The sequence below is a fragment of the Pelodiscus sinensis genome, chromosome 7, assembly GCF_049634645.1.
Source record: "Pelodiscus sinensis isolate JC-2024 chromosome 7, ASM4963464v1, whole genome shotgun sequence".
Classification (NCBI taxonomy): Eukaryota; Metazoa; Chordata; order Testudines; family Trionychidae; genus Pelodiscus; species Pelodiscus sinensis.
The window spans coordinates 34,140,361-34,164,061 of NC_134717.1; the positions used below are offsets into that span (position 1 = coordinate 34,140,361).

A 23,701-nucleotide genomic window follows, 5' to 3' on the forward strand; every position below is an offset into this window, starting at 1 on the left:
GCAGGCAAATTTTACTTGCATATTTCTTCTAGTGGTCTCTCAGTTCACAACTGACTTTATTGAAGTACTGAATATTTGTTTGTATCACTAAGTTAAATAGCTATTTTCAAAAAGTATGGTCCTTCCTATTTGGAATATTGAGAAAAAGTGATGTCTACCTTTATGTAGCAAACTGTTCACTATAGGTGTGTCTACACAGCACCCTAAACTCAAAATAAGATATGCTATTTGCTGGCCACTCTGTCCACACTCATCAGTACTCTATAGCTACTCTTAAAGCTGCAGATACAGGGGACAAGGTTTGCGGCAGGAAGACAGCACTCACAGCTTCCAGCCACAATGCAGCTACTAGTGTCTCACATCTGGACAGCAAATCCCAGCCCCAAACCCCACAAGAGTACCCTGCACATCCCTGGGAGCACTCCCAGGGCTCCCAGGAGTCTGCCAGGGGCTGAAAGAGGTGTGCACAGTCGTGCTCTGGGGCAGAGATCCTAGCCATCTTGGAGGTATGGGGTGACGAGGAGAACTTCCAGGATCTCTGCTCCAGATGGTGTAGTGCCGACATCTACAGCTGGATGGCCAAGAGTCTGGCCACAAATGGCTACACAAGGAACCTGGAGCAGTTCTGGACCGGTATGTCTACACTACAAAGTTAATTCAAAATAACAGTAGTTTCGAAATAAACAGCTATTTCGAAATAAATTCAAAATAGTGGAGCCTTTATTTCGAATTTGGTAAACCTTATTCTATGAGGAGTAACATCAAATTAGAAATAGCTATTTCGAATTAAGTGCTGTGTAGACACTTAATTCGAAATAGGAGGCCTCCAGCCCTTCCCAGGGAGCCATGGTGGCCACTCTGGGCACAACCAGGAAAACTTACTCTCCTCTCCTCCAGCTCCGGAGCCATTAAAGGGGTAGACCCTTGCCACAGTGCCTGTGCCAGCTCCAAGTCTGCCAGCCCAGAGCCAGCAGTGGCCATCGGGGCCCCTGACCCAGTGGCCCCAAAACATGAGCCAGCAAACTACTGGCAGCCAGTCCTCCACCGCTTCCCAGGAGCAGTCTGCCAGCTCCCAGGAGTCTGACAGGAGCTGGAGAAGGTGGGCGCCTTCCTGGTCCAGGGTGGAGATCATGGACCTTATTCAGGTTTGGGGGGGATGCCCCCAAGTCCATGATCTACGCACTAGACAGAGGAATGTGGCCGTCTATGGCAGGATAGCTGCCAGCCTGGCCACCAAAGGCGACATGCGAACCCAGGAGCAGGTTAGTATGAAAGTCAAGTTGGTCTGGCGAGACCCCCACTCCTAAGCCCTGAGCTTCCCCTCCCCCTTCTTACCCTTGCTTCCCCCTTCCAACTCCCTCCTCCCAGGTTTCCTCCTCCCCTCTTGCACCCTCTCTCTTCCCCTCTCCCACCTCCTTTTCTCACTCTCCCCAGAGGTTCATCCCCCCCTGTTTTGTTCAATAAACCCAGTTTCTGTTTTTGAACATATGTGTCTTTTATTTGACATCAGGAAGGGGGGCTAGGGTGGGGTAAGTGGAAGGACATGAGGGAGGAATCGGGCACAAGCCCCTGGTGGGGAGGATCGGGGAGGCTCTGAGGGCTCCTCGGGGTGGACACTCTCCCTCAGGGCCTCCTGGATCCTGACAGCCCCTCGATAGACTCCCCGGATGGCAACCTTCAGCAAGTGCAGCCAGGCTGATGGCAACGACCCCATGAGACACACCAGTGTGCCCAGGGGCAGCTCTGGCTCCATGTGGCCGGGTGCTGTGGTGTCCCGAATGCAGGTACTCAGGGCACTCCAGGACAGGACTGCTTTGCTGTCCCTCATCGAGGTAGACAAGCAAGCAGGGAACCCTGACAACTGTCTGTCCGGGGTAAGGGTAGGGTCCCTTTAAGCACGGAGCTCAGTTAGCCTCAGGCAGCAGCCCGACACACTAAGTCCTAACCTGATGCCCTGCTGGCACTTGTTCCGGCCAGCCTTAGCTTTGGTTAAGGGTCCACTCAGTGTGAACGTGCTATTTCGAAATAGCAAAACACTATTTCGAAATAGATTTTGTGTATAGATGCATTATTTCAATTTAGCTTAATTCGAATTAACTATTTCAAATTAAGTTAATTCAAAATAGCACTGTAGTATAGACATTCCCAAGCAAAGTTAAAGAGCTCGGGCAGGCCTATGCCTGGGCAAGGGAGTGCAGCTCATGCTCCAGGGCAGAACCCCACTACTGCCCCTATTATGAGGACCTGCACCACATCCTGGGGGGCGGTGCAGCCCCTTTCCCACCCCTGGTGGTGGACTCAGGGATGGAAACACCTGTCGTTGCCTGCCCAGGGGTCCCAGCCTATGAAGACGAGGAAGTGGACAGCATCGTGACCATGGGATGGGGGATAGGGGATGGGGGGGGAGGCAGGAAGCATGGTCCCCAAGGGGACATCTGGGCCCCTATAAAATAGGGCCTGCTGTCCAGGCCACACGTGACCTTGCTCCTGTTGCTCTCAGCTCACAGATGAGGGCAAGGCTTCAGAGACACTGTCTCCAGAGATGACTGACCATCTCTCTTTATTCTCCACAGTCAAACCATCTGTGACTGAGTGGCGCACCTGACCCTGGGGGAGTCACAGGCACCGGAGGATCCAGGAGGACCTTATGAGGGAGCACCTTTCCATCCTGTGGGACATGCAGCAAACACTGGCCCAGAAAGTCCAGTACAATGTGCAGTGGCAGACACAGATGTGGAATGAGCTGCAGCAACAGGGACTAAACATGTGTGTGACCATCCAAGATCTCCTGACCCACCTGGAGCCAGCTCCTGCTCCTGCTCCCTCTCCCCTTCCTAACTCCATTCCTCCTCCCATGCCTAATCCCTCTCCAGCCCCCCCTCCTGCCTATCTCCCTGTCCTTCCTAGATCCCACCCCCGAGGTCACTGAGGTTCCCACACACAAAGTGGGGGAGGCACCCAAGCCATGCGCCATTCTCAGCCCCAGCCTCGAGCCTCTCCTCCCCCTCCAAGGTTCTCAGCCCCCTTCCCCATGTCTAGGTTCTTATCCCCCCTCCTTCCCAGTTACTTCTACCTCAAATAAATCACGACAAAGTTTTTAACAACCAAAATTTTTTTCATTGCACCTGCAGGGAAGAGGATGTAGGGGGGAAGGGAGGGCTGTTGGAGGAAAGGTGGAGAGGGCAAAGCACAGGCCTCTAGTGGGGAGGCCTTGGGGAAAGTTACTATGGTCCTTGAGTGAAACTCTCCCTCAGGGTCTCCTGGATGCGCACTCCCAACTGATGGGCCTGCCAGATGGCAGCTGTGCATGGCTGCTCAAAGGCCCTTCCCTTCTGGCCGGCCTCTGCCCCCTATCCTGGAAGGAAGGCTTCCCCCTTCTTCTCCACGATGTTGCGGAGCACACAGCATGTGGATATCACCTGGGGGATGTTCTGCTCCCCAACATCCATGCAGGTCAGGAGGCACCTGAAACTTGCCTTCAAGTGGCTGTAGCTAAGTTGGCAAGAGACGCTTTTGCCGATGTAGCATTGTCCACACCTGCACTTACGTCTATGTAACTTAGATCACCCAGGTGGGTGTTTTTTCACACCCCTGAGTGACATATATTGTGCCAATATAAGTGGTAGTGTAGACATAGCCTCCAGTAGACTGTAGAACAATCAGTCTCTCATTGTGTTGTTGATCATTTTTACTTCAAATCTGCAGATCATGAATTTCTATTCTTATACACCCTCAAAGATCTTCAAATGACTTCCTGTACTGTTATACATCAGTTGCTAAGACCATATTGAAGATAAGTTGATCAAACATATTTGAATCAAATCAGAACTGACATAACCCTTGTGAAAACTGAAAATAGTTTTGGAGTACATTCATATGCTCCTTATCTGTTCTTGTGGGGTAGTGCAACTCTACTGTGATATCTGTGCTTGTGCAGATATAGGCCAGTTTGGCTTTGCCCATGAGTTTCATTGTGTGCTTACAACATGAAACAATCCTGGCTTTTGATTTTAACAGTAGGCAGTCATTAATTTTTTTGCAGATGCTGACTGTGAATTATGTTGCAGTTAGCTCCAGTGTCATTTTTTAAATGGCATGTTGATTAATTTATTTCTAAAGTCACAACTGATTAGTTGTAGAACCTTATTTTGTAAATTTATTAAGAGAATCTGCACAGACATCTTTCTCTTTATCAGTCATCTTTATCATCATTGCTTTGTTCTTCTGTAAGTTCATAAACATATTTTGCTTTTGTATATATTGTCAATTTGTGCTGAGAACAGAGCAACACACTTCTGCAAAATGGTTGCTTTTATTGTGCGCATAACATTGCACCCTTTATACTGGACCTTTTTGCCATGGGTGATTGCATCTATGCTTACTGAAAACAAATCTAGTCACTGCCATTTGTTTACTCTTGTATTTTATCTTTATGCCTTAGTATGCATTTTTAATTAGATAGACTTCAGCTCTTTCACTGCTTTCTAACACTTTCAGTTGGGAAACAGTTTTCATTAGCTCTACAAATATCCACTGCTCTTTTCTCACCATAACCTTGTTTTGACTTGGTTATCACTTATATCTCAAATAACTTGTCCATCTGTTAACTGGTCAAATTCACATTGACTTGGCTTTATTTCTGAAGATCTGTAACAGCGGTCTCCTCTGGCAGCTGGTTTATTGTAAAAATGTACCTTTCCCACAAGTGACATCCTTGTGTGGATAAAAATAGTATTGTTTTGAATGGCTCCATCTAGCAGTTTGCAGTCCCCTCATGAATGTATGTATATCTCCAGTGCCTTTGGTCCTGCAGTGTGGAGGACTTCATCCTTGCCTATTCCATTTACCTCTCCAGTTTTTGGGCAGATTCCTTTCCAGATCCATTCAGTCGACTTTATTGGCTAGGTTTTTTTTACATATTCAGACCCTGTATAAAACAAAAACAAAAAAACCCCTCATGACACACACAATTCTGATAAGTATGCAATTACCTCCTTATTTCTTGGCCTCAGTCAAATAATATGGGCAAGGGGTACAAGAAATTATACTCAGTGACTGGCAGGAGGCAGTTATTTAATGATTCCAGAAAATAATGACCAGCACCTATTTGTCATCCCTTTAGTATAGGCCCCACGCAGCTCTCTTCAGAAGATGAATTACTGTAATGAAGGGTCTGAAAGAGTTTGGGATGGCTAAGCCTAGAAGAATACTCAGGAACCTAGCACCACCACCCCCTTAAAAGTGTATATAATCAACAACGTTGTAACAACTTATAGACAACTTGCTGATAAACATCTCTTCAGAGGTAAAATTCATGTTAGCAATGTTATTTTGAGAATTTTTACTCTAAGCTTCAGTGAAAGCCTAAACAATAGGTATATTAAAATGGAGGTCTTCTCTTATGTATTTGGACTACAACAGTGAGGAATTTGGTGGCACTACGGAGAGTGCCCTTCATATTAAATGACAATTTGGAAGTGTTTAACAACATATGGTCTCTTCTCCTTGACATATATGATTAAGAATATATCTTTTGTATATCAAAATATAAAATACCATCTGTCATAAGTAACAACTATGATATTGGCTTTATATAGCCAATTAATTCACTGTACTTTCTAATGTAAATATTTCTCCTGTTTTCTCTTTTTTCTTGTTCAGTATCTATATTTATTTATAAAATTTCAATAAATGTATATCTAAAAAAAGTCAATACTATGACTCGGAATGTAATTAAGAATAACAATGAAAGTCTGTTTTCATTTTGTATTTTAAAGATCAAGGGCCAAATCTGCCATTGGTGTAAATCAGCTCCCTTGGTATCATTGGATTTATATGGATTTACATCAGCTAAGGATCTAACCCAGCACATTACTTTTTCCCTTTAAAAAACCAGGTGTACCCATTAATGCAGAGTTTCACAGGTCTTTCTCCAAAAATGTAGTATTCCTTTGAGTTTATATAAGACATTCATGGCTAGTTAGGGATGTACGTTGCCTGAATGTGAATAAACTCATGGGCTGTATCTACACTGGGCCACTTATTCCGGAAAATCAGCCACTTTTCCGGAATAAGCTGCGAGCTGTCTACACTGGCCCTTGAATTTCCGGAAAAGTAACGACGCTCTACTGTACAAAATCAGCTGCTATTCCGGAAAAACTATTCTGCTCCCGCTCGGGCATAAGTCCTTATTCCGGAACACTGTTCCGGAAAAGGGCCAGTGTAGACAGCCCAGTAGTCTTTTCCGGAAAAAAGCCCCGATCGCGAAAATGGTGATCGGGGCTCTTTTCCGGAAAAGCACGTCTACATTGGCCACAGACGCTTTTCCGGAAAAAGGGCTTTTCCGGAAAAGCAGCCTGCCAATGTAGATGCTCCTTTTCTGGAAAAACTGAAAACGGAAGAGCATTCCGTTTTAAGCAGTTCCGGAAATTCATGCCAGTGTAGACACAGCCATGGTGTTATAAGGGTTAATATCAAAAGCTCCAGAAAAATCAAGAAAAAGTATATAAGAATCAGGTTTAATTGAATTCAAAGCATTCTTGACTCTTGTAATTTTACAGGCAAAAAATGAACCTTTTATATTTTATTTAAATGGGCTTTTGACCATGTCAAAACTTGGAAGATTCTCAGGCAGAAGCAGTGGCCAAGCTTTGCCAGGTTAAATGAGTGAAATTTTAATAATCTAATTGAAACATGGTGCAAATTCTCTTATTGTCTACATGTGATAGTCAGACATACCTCTGAAATGTATCTCATTATGAGATACAGTGAAGACAGCTAAAAAGTGTTAAAATGTCATGCAAGTTCTGTAAAAACCTGCAGGGTGGAAACAATGCATTTTAATGGAGTTTTCTGTAGAGATAAGATACTGATATTAGGCACAAATTTATCTCTGTCATATGTACCTGCTGTTACCTGCTATTATCTGGCTATTTATTAGCACAAATTGACATCAGAAATACTAAATATTTTAGCGGAAAGTCATATATATCTGTATAGTGTGTTAAATTCCCTTGTAATGCTTCTGATTTTGGGCATATCCTTATTTAGGGTTTTAGTTATACATGTTAAAGAGCCTGGGAGATTGAAAGTGCAACACTGAAGGCATTCAGAAACTACTTGAGAAAACCTAAAATACACAACATGGGGGCACTAGTTCAGATTAAATAACACATTGTTTCAATTTTTGCTGAAAATTCAAACCAATCCCTTTATAGAGTTTGGAAAAAATCATTTATATTTTTTTCTTATATCTGAGCTTCCTGAATTTTGCTGGGTTTGGAGGTAGAAATACCAAGCAAATATGAAAAACTAGTTTTGCAATATTTCTCAGCTAAATGAAATCAGACCAGTTTTTCAGAGAATCATCCAAGGGCTAGAAATCTTATTTGATGCTCCTCTCCTGTATGTTTAAAGCTAAGGAACTGTAAGAAATAAAACTAAAAGAAACCTTGAAATCTTAAACTTCAGTGAGGCTTGAATAGCTATAGTCTGCTCTTCAGGAGAGTGTACAAGGACACACTTTCTCCTTTTAGTTATAATAGGTAATCTCCCCAACTTCTTTGTGCCTGTTTACAGTGATTGATAGAACTGGCTTCAGACACAAGAAATATAAGTGATCACTTCAGGGAACTGGCTTCAGACACAAGAAATATAAGTGATCACTTCAGGGTATCAATCAGCATTTGAAATCTATATATGAGAACATCTGGAAAAAATAAGGACACATTTTATTTAATTTACTGAAATACTTTGGAGTGGGAAAGATCTGGAAGGGCATAAAATGTAAAATTATAAGAATATTGCTTTAAAACCAATGATAGTCTTGCTAATTAGCATTTATCTATCTAATTCATTTCTCTGTTCATCTATACCAGGGGTGAGGAACCTAAGGCCCGGAGGGCTGCCCGTGCTGGTGCTCCAGTCCTCTCTCTGTCCTCCATGGATCTGGAGCACACAAAATCTACTAGCCTGGACTCCCAAGACTCTGATTTGCAAGGGCAATATGGAGAATGTCTTACTCCTTCTCGGTGGGGGCAGGGCTCAGTGAGGGTTTTGTTGTTGTTTGTTTGAGGTTTTATGTTGCTTCTCACTTGTGTGCGGCTCCTGACAGATTTTTCTGTGAGTCAGCAGTCCCCAACCCAAAAAAGGTTCCCCACTTCTGATCTATACCATGCTCATTCCCATCCTTTGCACACTTAGTATCAGAGCTACTGTGTTCCCATGACAGTACAAGACATCAGTTAAGTTACAGGTTATTTAAAGGAGAGAATAAGAATCTGGGTTGCTGAAGCTATATCACCAGTTTATAGCATGTTATCTCTTGCTTCTTCCCTTTAATTCCCCATCTTCTGAGCTGCTGACATCTTCAGCTATTGTTGCTTCAGGCTCTGAGATAGCCTGGGACCTCACAAATCATAATATTAGCTTTGCATGTAAGCACTGCAGAGATCTCAGGGACTGTCATAGCAAAACAAAATTGCCATACTGGATCAGGTTCAAGATTGATCTAGTACATTATCCAGTCTCTGACACTGGCCAGCAGGGAAGCCGACAGCCTCTGCAGGGCTTTGGGCACAGTGGAATAGGGGTGGGGTGGGGCTCTGTGCTCCTGGAAGGGGCCGAGCCTGGGCAACCAGCCCTTCTTAGTAGTAGCTGCAGCAGCCAGAAGCTCTGGGCCTTTGAATCACCAGGCCCCGGGGCAACTGTCCCCTTTGTCCCTGTTGTCAGTGGGCCTGCTGGCCAGTACCAAATGCTTCAGAGGAAAGTGCAAAGTTTAATATCCCTTTCAAATTTTGTTGCAAATAATTATAGCTCCAGATATTCTTGATATCCAGGAAAATATCCAATGCCTTTTTTTTATTCTTGTCCTCAACAGCTTCCTGTTGCAGCAAGTTCCAGGTTAATTAGATGTTGTGTGAAATAAATCCTTTTATCAGTTCTGAATTTCCCATCTTTTAATATCATTAACTGTCCCATTGTTCTTGTAAAAAAACCTGAGCAGTCCTGTAGCACCTTAGAGACAAGCAAATTAGAGAGAGAGAGAGAGAGAGAGAGAACCATGAGCTCTCATGGGCACAACCCACTTCTTCAGATGTTATGAGATAAGGAGAACAGAAGCTGCCTATTTACCTTGTCCAGACTATTCATTATTTTATTTAATGTATCATGTCCCCTCTTATTTGTCTCTTTTTTAAAGGTAAACAATCCCAATCTCCAGGGCTGGCTTTAGGAAGTGCGGGGACCAATTCAAACAATTTCAACGGGGCCTCGCAGCAATTTTGGTTGAGCAATAAAATACAATAAAAATAACAGCACACAAAAGATCCCCAGCTACCTCCCCCGCAGAGCCCCGGAGGTAGCTAAAACCTCCCCCTCCTGTGGCGCAGGGAAACTCAAACCTCCTCCTGGGCCAACGCCCCCTCCCGCAGCACACCTGGCACACTTCTGGGTTCAGGGTGCAGGGCCCCTGTAGGCACGGGGCCTGATTCAGAGGAATTGGAGAAATCGGCCAAAGGCAGGCCCTGCCAATCTCTTCATCATCTCTTCATTTGAGAGTTTTTCCAAGTATTTAATCATTTCCATGCTCTTCTCTGAACCTCTGCCAGTTCTGCACTCATCTTTTTTAGATGAAATGGCCATTACTGTAAATAGTATTCCAGATGAACCTGCACCCGATTTATATAGACACTAGAATATTCTCTGTATTATTCACTATCCCATTTTGATTCCTAACATTAGTTTTTTGTTAACTACAGGTGCATATTAATATGTTTTCACAGAACTGTACACAGTGATGCCTATGCCCATTTCTCCCTCTAACACAGAACACTGATTGAGAACAAAGTGTCTGAGTACTTGTTTCCCTCCAGCGCGTATCACTTTTCATAGGTGGACATGGAATTGCACTTTGAATATGTTGCCCATTCACCTAATTTATGAATTTTTCCCCCCTCTCCCGTTCTGACTAATCTAAATGATTTGGGGCCATGCACACATTTTAGCGGAGACGTGGTGCTGGTGAAATGCGCCTGGGGCTGGAATCGACTCCATCCTCTCGCTGGCTATGTCTAGACTTCAGGCTTCTTTCGAAAGATGCTCTTTCGAAAGCATCTTTCGAAAGAGCATCTTTCGAAAGATCGCGTCTAGACTGCACGCGGATCTTTCGAAAGAAAAATCCGCTTTTTCGAAAGAGAGCACCCAGCGAGTCTGGATGCTCTCTTTCGAAGACGGCCTCTTTACATTGAAGAACGCCTTCCTTCGAAAGAGGAACTTTCGAAGGAAGGCGTTCTTCCTCGTGAAACGAGGTTTACCGCCATCGAAAGAAAAGCCGCGTTCTTTCGAAATAATTTCGAAAGAACGCGGCTTGAGTCTGGACGCAGGGGAAGTTTTTTCAGGAAAAGGCTACTTTTCCCGAAAAAACCCCTGAGTCTGGACACGGCCGCTGTCAGGTGTTTCCAGATACCCGGCCGGCACTATTGCTGCCATGGGCTCGGGAGTGCCGGATGCCCCCCGCCAGCCTGTGTCACAGGCCGTCTCTGCTTGGGGAAGGGCATGGAGGGAACAAGCAGGGGCGCCCAGGACGAACGGCGCGGGGCCTGCAGAGCAGCACGAGAGGGTCTCAGCCACCGCCTGTGCCACCAAGCGGGCAGCCCGCCTAGCGCTGCATGGACCAACCTCCTCGCTCCACCTCTCGGCAGAGGGAGGAGGCCACTCCACGGGCAGGGGCGCGAGCGGCTACGTGCCCCGCGAGCCAGTCGCCTAGCGCTCTCCGCCCCGCCCGCCCGCGTCGGAGGTTGTTCCCGGAGCTGGGGGCGGGGCAACGTTGCCATGGCTGTGACCCCACCAAGCTATTGGCTGTTGGTATGGGAACGGAAACTGAGAGGTGCCCTCTGAACCCGGAAGTGTTTTCGGAAGGCCTGGGCGGACTAGGTTTGAATGAAATTCGGCTGATTCATCGCGGCCCGGAGCGCAGGTGGAGCGGCCTCAGAAGGGTCTCAGCCCCAGGTAGAGTTAGAGGCCGCTCGGAGGCGAAGGCCACAGGCCTTCCCGCGGCTTGGTTTGGCGCCTGGGCCTTCCCGCGGCCTCGTCTGCGAGGTGTAGGGCCCGGGCCCGCGCGGCACTGGGCGAGGAGGGGTTGAGCGGGGCCGCGGGAAGGGCTGGGGGGCCGGGGGACAAGGGTTAGAGACGCGGCCCGCTAGGGAAGTGTCGCCGTTTTTGCCTTTTATGTGGAGAGTGTTAACCCTTCCCTGCGCCAGGCTGCTACCCTCGACGTGCCGTAGCCAGTTACAAGGGCCTAGGTGGCAGCGTGTTTTGCTTCTTCTTGGCAGTCGCTAATGGCTGATCGTCTGCGCTGATCGGTGCTATTTCCAAACACCCGAACGTGCCTTGGGTAACTGGCAGAAACAAGCCTGTGCGTTGCCGCCGCCTGAGCGAGCTGGTAGTCTGCGCTTAGCCGGCCCTGATTACTTTGTTGTGAACAGGAGCGGGGGGCTACAATAGTTCATGTGGTTAATCAGTAAAGCATGTACACAGCTTGATGGTTATTGTAAAGCTTGTTTTTAATTTCATGGCACTTTATTAGCTTTGGTGTAAGGAAAACCTGAGTGCTGCAAGATGCTCAAATGTGCTGGTAATACTATTAGTATTCTGTTCTGGGAGCACACTGGCTGTATGGTTTTCAGTGCTAATAATGGATCCTAGTACCATAATAAATAATCAGAGACTGCTCTGTTTGCACGTTCATGCCACTGGCAGCAGTGATCTTTCTGGTTCCCTAGCAAAGTTATCTATGTAAGGTCTCAGAGGGGTACCCATGTTAGTCTGTATCTGCAAAAACAATAAAGAATACTGCAACACCTTAGAGACTAACAACTTTATTAAGGCAAGATTTTATTCATGAAAGCTCATGCCCTAATAATTCTGTTGTTCTCTAAGGTGCTACAGGACTGCTCATTATCTGTGTAAAGGTTACTCTCCTGGCAGCTGCAATGATGTGCAACAGCACTCTTGTGTTATGTTTAGGGACCTACTTAATGGCCAGTTCAATCACTATCGCCAATTTCATGGATTTGAAAATTGGTAAATGTCATGTTTTCAGCTGTTTAAAACTGAAACTACACAGTGTTGTAACTGTAAGGTTTAGACCCAAAAGGAGATGGGGGGGGGGAGAGGGGACGGTTTACAATCCTGTTGGTGGGGGGTCATGGTATTTCCACCATCACTTCTGTGCTATCTTCAGACTTGGACCCTGAAGGCAGTAACTGCCGAGCTTCCTGCAGCTGCAGGAGGTAGAGGTGGGTCTAGTCTGGTCCTCCCTCTCCCTTCCAGAACAGTTTGCAGGGGAGGGACAGGTCCTGATCTTTCCCTGTCCAGTGGGAGGTAAAAAGCCCTCTTTGATGGGGGCACTTCTAAGAACAAGGAGACATCCCATTTCATGGGGACGGGGGGGGGGGGGAGGTCTATGAAATGTTTGTCACTACTCTGAAATTAGTAGGTCCCTACTTACGTTTAACAAATATACTTGATCATACTCCTATGTGTTTTGTCTGTCTTGATTCTAAAGAAAACACTTCTGAAAGTGCCCTTATCCTTTTTGTTGAACCCTCCAAATAAAGTGGAGCATAAACTGGTCATGTGTTGTCTTGCAAAGTCTGCCGATATCCCCAGTGATTTTACACTTGCTCTCTGCTTTGTCAAACAGCAGCAGTAGTGAGTGAAAACTGACTTGTCTTGGCAGCTTTCAGTGCAGCTATTTATGTAGTACTAGATAAGCAAGATGCAGAAGACAAGGAAATAAGCAGAATTCAATGTAGAGAATGGGCTAAGGAAGAGGATGAAAAAGCAGGAAAAAGACACTTAAGGTAACAGGAAGGTGGGGGGATAGAAGGGAAGAAGACCATCTGTATAGGAAAGAAAATGGAATAAAGCTAGCAAAGAAAATATAGTGAACAAAAATATTAGTATAGAATAGTATTCAGCTAATATTATACAGCAGGTTTCACTAGTTTTTGTAGGTTGAATTACTTTAGGAATAATTGGATACTGGTAAAACAAATAAAGTATATCTGATAAATATGAATCTTTGGCTTTTTGTTCAACATGTATCAAATATATTTATAGTGAATAGAAACATTGGGTGAGGCATAATTTTTTTTAGATAGCTTTTCAAACAGAAATAATTTAAATCAATGTGGTGAACTATTGCGAATCTGCCTTAGTTTTGTTAGCATTTTGAAAATGGTCTCGTCCCTCTTGGGTGGTCTGTGCTGCTGCATGTCTGAACTAAGAATATGAATGGTTAACCAGTGGAAGCTGTAGCAGCACCCTGCCCACTGTGGGCAGGGAGCTTGCTTCAGCCCAACTGGGCTGTAGTGGCCCCCCACCTGCCTCTCTTTTAATCGGTTAAACACTGTTAAACTAGTTAACCAATTAAATGGGATTTTACATTCCTAGTCTGAGCTGTGAATCACTTTTCTAACTCTAAAGCTTGTTAGTCTTTAAAATGCTACCAGACTATTTGTTGTGTTTTAAGTTTAACAAAACATGTAGATGGTGGTATGAGCTTTTGTGGGCACAGCTCACTTCTTCAGATGACCAGAGTAGAATGTTCAGAACCAAAAATAAGGGAAGGAGGGAGAGAGAGGGGAGAGGAAAAAAATGGGGTGGGGAGAGGCAGTGGGTATATAAATATCAAAGGGAAAGCGGAGCAGTATGTAACAGGCAAAACTGATAGTTAAAAGAAGCAGATAAGAACCATTAGTTAGCAATTACAGAGGAAGAGTACAAACACCTGTGGTTCTCAACTGGTGGTCCATGGTGACTTTTTCGGTGGTCCACGAGAACATTGTCCAAAGTCACATGGTGTGAGCAGGTGCCGCCATTAGGCTGTTTTACACCGTGTTCACAAGCATGTGGCGTGTCATCCATAGCGTCACGTAGGACGCAACCGCATTGTGTTGCCAGTAACTTCCGTCTGAGGCTCTGAGCGTCAGTGTAGCTGCCGCTGTCATGCTGAGTGGTTGCTGTCATTCGTCCTGTGTTACATGTGCTATTTTACAGGTGTGTTGTAGTTTGTTTATAATGGCAACGACAGGAAGAAATGTCAAGTGCAAGCATTTGGAGGACTATATCAAATTCGGCTTCACTTGTCAAGAAAAAGAAGGTGTGGATTTGCCACAATGTGTTATTTGTTTCAAAGTCTTCATGACTCAATGAAGCCGGCTAAGCTGAAACTTCATCTCAAAAAGTATCACCCCAACTTGGTTGCAAAAGGATGAAGATTATTTTGAGTGGCAATTATCAGGTCTGAAACGGCAGCGCCTCGACTCAAAGTGCATTCTACAATAAGGCAAGCAATGCAGTGCACGCTCCGTACATTGTTGCATACAGAGTTGCACAGGCCAAAAAGCCTCGTACCATTGTAGAGCAACTTGTGCTCTCCTGTGCAAAAGAGATGGTGTGGCTTGTTCTTGGCGAGGAAGCAGCAAGGAAGCTGAATGATATATCTGTCTCTAATGACACAGTATCGAGACAGATAAATGAGATATCACAGGAACATCAGTGAACAAGTTGTGGATGAAATAAAGAAGTCTCCATTGTTTGCCGTACAGTTGGATGAATTGACCGATGTTGCATTGTGCTCTCAGCTATTGGTGTTCGCACAATACATGGTTGAGGGAGATTTCAAAAACGAGTTTCTTTTTTGTAAGATTCTTGATACCACCACAAAGGCTCAGGATATGATGGAAATTGTTAACAATTTCTTTGAAATACATGGTCTGGATGGGGTAAATCTTGTGCGTGTCACCACTGCTGGTGAAGCAGTGCGCTCCGATGGTAACAGGAGTTTATTGCTTCATTCATTCATTCATTCATTCATTCATTCATTCATTCATTCATTCATTCATTCAGGGAAGCTTTGGCATAAAAAACATTGCCTGATGAACTGAATGCCGTTTTCAAAGGGTTGGTGAAAGTGGTGAATCACATCAAATCATCGGCTCTGAACACCAGGCTGTTCAAAAAATTTTGCCTGGACGTGGGTTCTGACTTTGATGTGTTGCTGTTCTACACTTCTGTATGGTGGTTGTCAGCAGGGAACGTACTCAACAGAGTTTTTCAATTGAGAGAGGAGTTGGATTTATTTCTCCAGGCTCAAGGGAAAGAGGAATTCCAAACTGTGCTGACACACAAATTCTAAATTTGACTGCATCTTGTCGATAGTTTTGGAATCTTGAACAAACTGAATTTTCAGCTGCAAGGGAAAGGTGCAAATCTGTTCTCTCACCAAAGCATCATCGAGGCTTTTCTTGACAAATTAGAACTCTGTATCGTAAAAGTCGAAGGCAATAATTTGGTTCCATTTCCATATGTGGATGCCATGTTTGGGGAAAAGGAAGCCATTCAGACGCAAATTCTCGATCATTTGTGGAAGCTACGAGATGAATTCCAATGATACTTTCCGGAGGTGGACAGGACAAGGGATGGATTATCTTTCATCAGGAATCCATTTATAACAGATGTTAATAGTGTTCCAGAGGATCTGCAGGAGGAATTCTTGGATCTGAAAAATGATTTTGCGTCTCAAGACGTGTACCAGCAGTCTACCATAGAGAAATTTTGGGCCAGCGTGACTGAGAGTTACCCAATTCTGTCAGTGCACACGGTCAGATTTCTTTTGCCATTTGCATGAACTTGTGTGAGACTGGATTTTTCATGTTTGTTGCACATTAAGTCCAAACAGAGGAATTGGCTTGCAGTGGAAAGCCATATTCGTTGTGCATTATCAAGTACCGCTCCAAACACTGAAAACTTGTCAGTGAGAAGCGAATCCAAAAATCTGTTAGTAAGAAATAAATTTCAAACCAAAATGTTTGTAGTCTGCTCTTTCTTATGTCTCAAAAAGGAGGTAGTCCATGAAAATTTGATTGGCTTGGTGGTCCATGGACTGAAATGAGTTGAGAACCACTGTTGTACACAAAGAAACATTGGCACCTTCATTGTTTGATAATGTCCCTTATTTTTGGTTCTGATAATCTTCACTCTGGTCATCTGAAGAAGTGGATTGTGCCCATGAAAGCTCATGATACCATCTACATGTTTTGTTAGTTTTTAAAGTGCTACCAAACGATTTGTTGTTTTTTTTAAGTTTATCCTGTACAGACTAAGTTGGTTAACCCTCTGAAGCTTCTAAACTTTGACTGGACAGAAGATACTACTGACAACAGCATTGTTTTTGATCCATGTAATATGGGAAGATATTCTTTTGTGAGATTCATAAAGCAGTCCAGAAGTTGGTTGGCAAACATATTTAACAGCTATAACTTTCTGAATCGTTTGGAATGGATGGGGCCTCAAATGGGTAATCTTTGTATATAAATCACTTTATTAGGTGTTCATGACAAACATAATCATTTATGTACTGTTGTGGTCGATCCTTGCTACTCTTGCATGCTGATACTACTATGAGTTATCACTTTAAAACAATTGCATGGAAATTAGACACCGGTTTGTAAATATTTTGAAGTAATCAGTTAGGAGGCACTGTTCAGTAGAAGATCAAAACACGATCTGTATTTGTTAACGCTAGGTTTTAATCTTTCATAGAAACTACATCATAGAATATAAACTACTAGCATAGAATACTTCTTGTTGAGTTGTCAAAAAAATCACAATTGAGAGAAGTCACAATTGAAGTTTTAATCACACTGTTGTTAATACAATACATTTAAATTGGTATTCTATATGCTTCCACCTGTTTTTCTACAGTATCAAAAATACTTATTTCAGTTACAACACAGAATATAGTGCTTGCTTGATATTATTTTTGAAGCCAGTTCTTGGCTGTTGCATCCCAGCCACAGCCGCCAGCCCAGTCACAACTTGTCTCCTGGTCTGTGGTGTTGGAGGGAAGAGGATACATTTTATTACTGGTAAGGAGAGAGTATGAGGGGATAAGTGTAGGGACTACAGGTGTATTCTTTAGTTATGTTTTTTGAATATGTACTTATTTCCTAAATGTTGTAGATATTCCAAACTTCACGGTCATCAGATTTTTAAAATAATAAATGTTGTAACTAGGGGTCCTGCTGGTTTTAGAGCTGGGTCTTTAGTCAGCAGCCGCCACTCTCCAGCCACACAGTTCTGAAGGCAGCACAGAAGTAAAGGAGGCACTACTACAAGCTACTTAGTAAATTAACCTTGTTGTCCAGCCCTGCAACTCTATTTTGGGTCAGGACCCTCAGTTTGAGAGATGCTGGTCTCTCCTATAAAATCTGTGTAGTATAGAGTAAAAGAACATACAAGAGAACAGGTTTTATGGGGGAGACCAGATTTCACGGTCCTCGATACATTCCCCTGCGGAGAGTGTCGAATTTTAGCATGAATGCCAGTTCAGAGGATTCCCTTTCAAGTGCAGATTTGAATGTCTTCTGAAGTAGGATGCAGGTTAGCAGGTCATTCAGACAGTGTCCTTTCTGGTTGAAATGTTCACTCCCCCTGGCACTCTCCGCAGGGGAATTAACAAAGACTCCAACTATCTTACCCATTACAAAGATAGCTTCCCCAATTATCACCTCTAATACTATTAACTCACAGACATTTCCCCTTCCCCACCTCTAATATCATTAACTCACTGGCATTCACCTTCCTTCCCCCTCCCCCCCCCACATCCTCCTTCTGTTCTGTAATGTGATTTGTCCTTTTCATGTGTGTTCATTTTTTTTAAATTGTATCCTTTGGTATATATGGTTGTGACTATTTTCTTCCATTATTTGATCTGAGGAAGTGAGTCTGGCCCACGAAAGCTCATCATCTAATAAACCATCTTGTTAGTCTTTAAAGTGCTACATAGTCCTGTATTTTGTTTCAGCTACACCAGACTAACACGGCTACATCTCTATCACTATTCAACCTGAATAAATACATAGTTGCAGAAAATCAGTGCATTATTAATGTAGAAACCCAGCAATGGAGGAACACGCTTGAGCATTTGATCTCCATTACCCTCTTTTTTGAAAAGAACTATTTGGCTTTCCAAGACTCATCAGGTAAATTCACTGAACATAACAGTAATTTGCTTGGTTTGGTAGGACTTCTTGGGAAATATGTCATCTGTGAGCACCTGTATAAAGTAGTTCATAAAGGTGTGGACCTTTGCCTGTTGATGCTTCTTGAAAGTCCATTAAAGAAAGGTTTGGACAAATGAAGCACTATGAAGACACCTGTATTGTTTTTTTTCCCCCCTGGCCTTTGTAAGTTACTGGTGGATAGCAAAATCACTCTCAAGTAATTGTACAGACTCTTCATAGGATGCTACAAGTAGGAATGTAATAATGTAGTCGATTAATCAATAAGCAAAAGCTTATAGGTTAATGCTACAGACTACATGCGTTTTCTCCACCTCCGCCCTCTTCCCGCCTCCCTCTCTTGCCAGCAAATTTTTTAGCAGGCTGGCTAGCAGCCTGGCTCAGTCCTGGCTTGTGTCAGGTCCAGGACCTACCCCCACTGCAGCTCTGAATTTAACTTGTATTAGGAGCCAGGCAGGCAGGCAGCCTGGGAGCCCCACCCCACACTGCTGCCTCTGTTTTGGAGGCAACAACGTGGGGCGACAGGCAGGTGGTCCATGAGGGGACTGGTTTTAAACTGGCTCTCCTCTCAGACCAGCTCCCCCAGCACACCACACTGGTGTCTCTGATACAGAGGCAGCAACACGGTGTGGCAAGGTGCTCTTCGGGAGTGGGGCTGGAGCTTAATGGCTGTCAGCCCTGCCTCCAGAGACTATAGAATAGTCGAGTAACTGATAAGAATTCATGAGGTTAACCAACTATTCAATTAAGCAATATTTAAGATCCCTAGCTACATCATGGGGAATGTTTGGCTATCGGTGATAAAGACCTCTATGTCGAATTGGACAATGTCTGTAGCATTTTGCCACATGGGAAGTGCACTCTACTCCAAGTGCTCCTGTTCATTTATGATGCACAGTTGAAGGACTCTTTTTTTTTTTTTTTTTTTTTTTTTTCCCCTAATGTGTGGATAACTTTCAAAATTCTGTTCATATGGCTGGTCAATTGTGAGTGGCAAGCACACTTTTTCAAAGCTCAGGCTAATTAAAACATGTCTTTGACCAATGGGAGTGACATCGCTGTTTTATTGCTTGAAAATACAATTGGCCAGTCATCGGCTATGACAGTGTACTTCAGTTTGGGGGGGCAAAGAAAAGCAATTTATTTTTTAAACTAATGGGCTAGAGTTAACATTCTAAGGCTGTCTCCTACTGCTACACTATTTAATACTGGTACACCCATTGTTGGTGTATAGTTCAATTTCTTGATGTGAATACATTTCAGTTATTAAAGTTAAAAAGTTAATAGAAACTTAGAGGAAACAATTTATTGTTTACATATACAAATTATACATGTATATGGCATGAATAAATACAGATTTACAGATCCTAGAATTCAAGTCTGTCTTACATGATAGGTATAACTCATTCATTGAAATAATGTCAAAGTTTTTTTTTTTAATGGATTATAAATGCAATAAAAATCAAGTATTCAAAAGTTTAACAAATGAACGAGTGGTGCATTTGATCTAGGGCAAGTCCTGCATGTGAGGAGGGATCCTTGGGGTGAAGAGGTAGGGCAGTCGTGGGGATCCAGTTCCCAGACATTAGAAAGGTGGCAAACCATACTGTAGACTAGGGTTGTTAGTGTATAGCCAATCAAATGATTAACCTATAAGCCTGGGCTTCTCAGTTAATCATATCAACTATACTCACCTCTTTCCTTGATCCCTCCTGATATAGAGGAAGTGAAGTTGTGGGGCTGAGGTGGGAACTGATGCCCATGGGGAGCTAGCTTAAGCAGGCTCTCCCAGAGCTAGGGTTGCCAGGTGTCCAGTATTCACCTGGACAGTCTGGTATCTTCACCTCCTGTCCGGTTTAAAAAAAAAAAAAATTCAGAGAATACCAGACACCTAAAATGTCCTGTATTTTTCTGGTCCCGTCCCCCCCCGCCCCCCACGGCCCAGGAGACGAAATGCTGGGCACCTGGCAACCCTACAGTCAGCGCCCAGGCCTCCCTCCTCTTCCCCCCCTCCCCCGAGTCCCCTCCAGCTCCCAACACCCCCAGCCCCCTGACCCCAGCCCCCATGCTTACCTGGTTTCGCAAGGCTGCCGGCACAAAATGGCTGCCGACCTCTGGGTCTTACTGCTCATCTGCTCCCCTGTTCCTATCCCTGCACTCACTCTTAAAGGGGACATGCTGTTGTTTTATTTAATTTTTGCTCAACAACTTTGGCCTCCCCCCCCCCCCACCTCTTCCCCCCTCCCTTCAACAGAATTTTTTCCCTTTTTTGGGAGGGAGGTCAGTATTTTTGTTTCAACTATCTGGCAACCCTACCCAGAGCCATCTCCTCCCCCCCATACCCCAAAGATGCAACAGGAGTAAAGGGGGCAGGCACTGACATGCGCGGGGGTCTAGCTTTTAAGGAATTGGGAGGGGGGGAAACATGCCTTCCTCCCCCACCATGCTTTTGCCTCTGGGAGGCAGGGGGAGCAGGTGGCTTCACAGAAGCCAGCTTTCTGCTCTTGTTGGCTCCTGCCTCGCTTCCCCCCCACTGTTGCTTCTGTGGGAGGCAGCTGAGGGCGGAGTGGAGAGGAGAGAAACAGCTCTGTGGGATCTACCTTGTACTGGGAGCTGTCTTAAAAACACCGGCTCCCACTGCTTCCCCCCTCCCAGTGTTGCCTCTATTACAAAGACAGCGGGGGGTGGGCAGGTGGGAGCCCATGCTCGTGAGGAGCTGGCTCTTCCAAACACTGGCTTCTGCCTTCTTCCCCCCCCCTCCCCCCCCAAACATGTAATGGCTAGAAATTCTAGCCATTAAACTTTTACACCAATAAAAGACAGTTAACCTCCCTATTAAAGACACATGTAGTTGACGGGGGCGGAGGGTGTTTCAAAAGTGCTTGTCTGCATCTTTAGATGGCTAAACATCTTTGGCAGATTTGGCCCCTGGTAACCAGACACAATCTGTTACTAATGACAGTTAATGCTTCCTTTTGTTTAATAAATCAGTTTTAAATACAAAACATGTTTTGATGAACTTAACATCCTCTCATGTAAAAAAAAAAACCCTTTAAAATGATGTTTTTAAAATTTTCAGTTGAATTTCAGTTTCTGTGCAAACACAGTTTGATACAAATCCCAGGTAACAAAAAATGTTGTAAATTGTTCACTTTCTAATTAATAATCTTACTGCATGTATGTGAAGGTATGTAATTGGCTAATTGTGTGTAGTTATAGTGTGTCCTCTAGGTTAACAAAAGGAATCAATTTTTAGTGTAAGGGTGATAGTTGATATAACCATAAACACATTTTGATTGGCAAACAATGAGAGAACCTTTTTTGTTGGTTAGGAAAACACTTTCAAATGCAAAACAAGATTAAATGGATGTATGTTTGTTGATTTAAATCAATACCCTGTGTTTGTATTGTTCTTGGCAAAATAAAATTAATGTGGAAAAGCATAGCTGTTGAAGCTTGTGATAGCTTCTGGTGTGCAGAAAAGAGACTAAATTTTAAAGTTGGAGGATTTGAAACCCTTCAGAAAGGGTAGCAAATGTCTAAGCAGACGATGTAATAAACTCTATCTTGAACAACTTTGTTAGACCTGCGGATTACATGTAATTAGTGAAAGGTTTAGTTCCTCTATAAATTTGAGAAACTCATAAGGTTAGCTGCTGATGCCTCTGGTAATCTTTCCAAGTTTAAGCTAACCAATTAGGGACAAATATTTTCCTTTTAAAGATTGCGTAGCACTTACCTGTGGAGTTACCAGTCAAGGTTTAATCTGTTTAGCTTTCTGGGGAGAAGAGAGGCTATTAAAATGCTAACTTGAATTTTACCTTTCCATATTACAGTGAGGCTCTGGGAAATTTCTACCCATGTGATAATTGTGTAGGCTTTATGCAGTACATGGAGTTCTCTTGCTTAGAGGTTCCAGATGGCATATTAAAAATCTGAAATAGAGGTTATGTAGTTAAAACTCAGAAAAGTTCAGAGTACAATGCTGGGGGTAACTCATTTTTGTATTTGAGCCTTTCCAGTGGCTTGCTTACTTGAAAATCGTAGCAATGAAACTACTTTCTTTTTCTAAATTACAACTGCATTCTTTTTTAGGAAGAAGGCATAAGCAACTTCTTTATACACATCAAAAAAGTGGGAGCTTCGGTTGGGGTAAGAATTACTATTTGACTCTTGACAAGAGCAGGCAATCTCTAGTACAGTGCCAGGTGAGCAACTAAAATTTGTTCCTCTTCATATACTCATCTCAAACTTCATTACCTGATTCTTAATCAATAATTTCAAAACAATACAGGTTCACTTTTTTAATTTTGTAAAAGCATTACCCAGGAGACTTACAGCTACATAACTCATGGAGTGGGGCCTTCCTCAACTTAATCAAAAGTTACTATCCAGCCCAGATTAGCAGTGAATAAAAATTATCCTTGATACCTGCCTGGTCTACCTGAAATGAGTTATGGGGTCATTCTAGGTTCCATTGGACAAGTGGTATTTTCATCACAGAAAAAGCATAGTTGGCATTCATTGGTAGGCTTTTCTGTTTTATCAGAAGCAGCAGACAATGAATGATTATGCATGGTGAATTATCCTTTCCACATCCACTTTGAGATTGCTTCCCCCGGTCAGGTTTGAGGTCTCTTCCCCTTCCTCCCCCCCCCCCCCCCCCAAGTGAGCACTGAACTCACCTGAAAATGAAGGCATTAACTTGTGGCTTTTTTATTTCCTTGGTCTTAAGATGATGTAATTTTTATTCTAGATACCTGAAAAGTGATGTTTTCTAGCCATGTAGATCCCAAAAATATGTTATTTCAAAGAATACTTTTAAAAACACCAAAAGAAATCCAAACACAATACTACTCTGCTAGTGCACTAGAACTAGTAAGTGAAACTGACTACATTAAAAAAGAGATTCTGGCCAGACTATTTTTATTTAAGATGTTTGAAGTACAAAAAGTAAATGATATAAATGGTAAAAACTAGTAAGCTTAAGTGTTTATTTTAATAATTTCATGGTACTAATAACACAGGAAAAGACAATTGAATCTGTGCCTTAAGTTGGAAGAAAAATAATTCTAGTTAAAACTGTGTTATAGAGAATAAATCAAATGTGCAGATATCCACAGGTAGCTAGTTAATAAATAATGAATGGTATGTTCTCTAACATGCCTTCAACTTCACGGTCAAATTTGTTACGGTTTTTGCAGACTAAAATTATTTCTCAGGACTTTAAGACCCTTCACACTTTTCTTTTTTCCAGTTCCCAAGTATACCTTTGATTGTATCCCATTTTCTTTGTACTTTTGGCTGCATAAAGAAAATTCTGGAATTCGTTTTGTTTATGTGATTGCTGATGGTATTTTCCATGTGGTGGGAACAAACTCATTTGCTGTGGAAATATGGTCACTTGCTGTTTTCGTTCTGTTTTTATAATGTGGGGGTATGATGATAAGCTTGAACAGGCTTTATAGTCTTGAGCCAAAGTTGTGCAAGATGGGGTTTGCTCAGAAGTCGTATGGTATTAAGGAATCAGTTTTTGGCCTTGTACTGTATGTCTTTCATTTCCAAGTAAGTGTGATAAAGCAGTGAATGCTCAGAATTTGTTTCTTGAAACA

General features: G+C 43.4%; 1 protein-coding gene across 3 annotated transcripts in view; it reads left to right on the forward strand.

Annotated features, from left to right (window-relative positions):
- Positions 1-10,867: 10,867 nt before the first annotated feature.
- Positions 10,868-23,701, forward strand: part of PSMD14 (proteasome 26S subunit, non-ATPase 14) — a 72,403-nt gene continuing 59,569 nt past the window's right edge. Inside the window, exons 1-2 of one of the 3 annotated variants that reach the window (XM_006114835.4) lie at positions 10,873-11,007; positions 22,185-22,297. The gene's annotated coding sequence lies outside the window, so the exon portion shown is untranslated. Of the gene's footprint in view, positions 11,008-22,184; positions 22,298-23,701 lie in introns of all 3 variants that reach the window. The other 2 variants (XM_006114836.4, XM_006114837.4) reach the window with 2 other exon arrangements.